This window comes from Tupaia chinensis, unplaced genomic scaffold, assembly GCF_000334495.1.
Source record: "Tupaia chinensis unplaced genomic scaffold, TupChi_1.0 Scaffold000477_1, whole genome shotgun sequence".
Lineage (NCBI taxonomy): Eukaryota > Metazoa > Chordata > Mammalia > Scandentia > Tupaiidae > Tupaia > Tupaia belangeri.
In genome coordinates this window covers 2,541,327-2,542,298 of record NW_006159986.1, presented here as the reverse complement: position 1 = coordinate 2,542,298, position 972 = coordinate 2,541,327, and the positions used below count along the sequence as shown (strand labels likewise).

The following is a 972-nucleotide window of genomic DNA, read 5'->3' as shown; positions in this document are numbered from 1 at the left end:
TCCCAGGTTCAAACCCTAAATCGGCCCCAACATCTCAGGCTGGTTGGAAGGCTGCAGTGGGATTGTGGCATGAGGTGACCTCCCTCCATGGGTGTCTCCATTTTGTGGCTCTCTCAGAAATAAACTATAAAAACTCACTAGAGAAATCACCATCTGAAAGCAATGAGTCATGATTAAGTGATTCAGCTTGAGGCAGAAAAATAAGATCCAACACAGAGTTCAGAAATTCCTTGGGATCTGGCAATCTTTCTGCATATCCAGAAGCCCACGCAGCAATCACAGTCATCCTGACTACCCATGGGACATTCTACCATCACATGGGTCTTCTCCTATTATTGTTTTCCCAGCATTTCATCTGATCAGAACTTCTTTGACAACACAAGATACATAAACACTGTGAAAACCATTCCAGAATACTTGCAGGGAGCAAATGTGCAGATATGAGGAAATGTCACAGCCAAAAACCACATTTCCAAAAGTCAAGTCAGGAAGTTTAGAAACGATACCACATAGGTCAGAGAAAAAAGTGATACACACTAAGACAAAAAAAGGGGGAAAAAAAAAGTACAAGCATTTCCATTGAACATACCACACACTGAGGAAAGAACATTTCCTCTCTTTTGGAATATTTAACTAGAAAAGCACAATTATGCAATTAAGTGATTACATTTTCTGGCAAGGAAAATAACAGGGAAAAAAATGATATGATGATAAACAGGCCTTCCTCAGGCTATAAAAGGGGGACATGGGCCAAGATTTTCAAACCAGCAACTTCACTCTCCTGGAAATCCACCCAGATCCTTCACCTCCTGACATCATGGTCAACTCCTGCTGTGGTTCTGGCTGTGGCTCCTGCTGCTGCAGGCCCACCTGCTGCCAGACCACCTGTTGTAGGACCACCTGCTGCCGGCCCTGCTGCCGGCCCTGCTGCTGTGGCTCCACCTGCTGTGGCACCCGCTGCTGCCGGGCGCG

At 45.6% G+C, this 972-nt stretch overlaps 1 pseudogene; it reads left to right on the top strand.

The window, feature by feature from the left end:
* Positions 1 to 817: 817 nt before the first annotated feature.
* Positions 818 to 972, top strand: part of LOC114009148 (keratin-associated protein 4-6-like) — a 6,944-nt pseudogene continuing 6,789 nt past the window's right edge.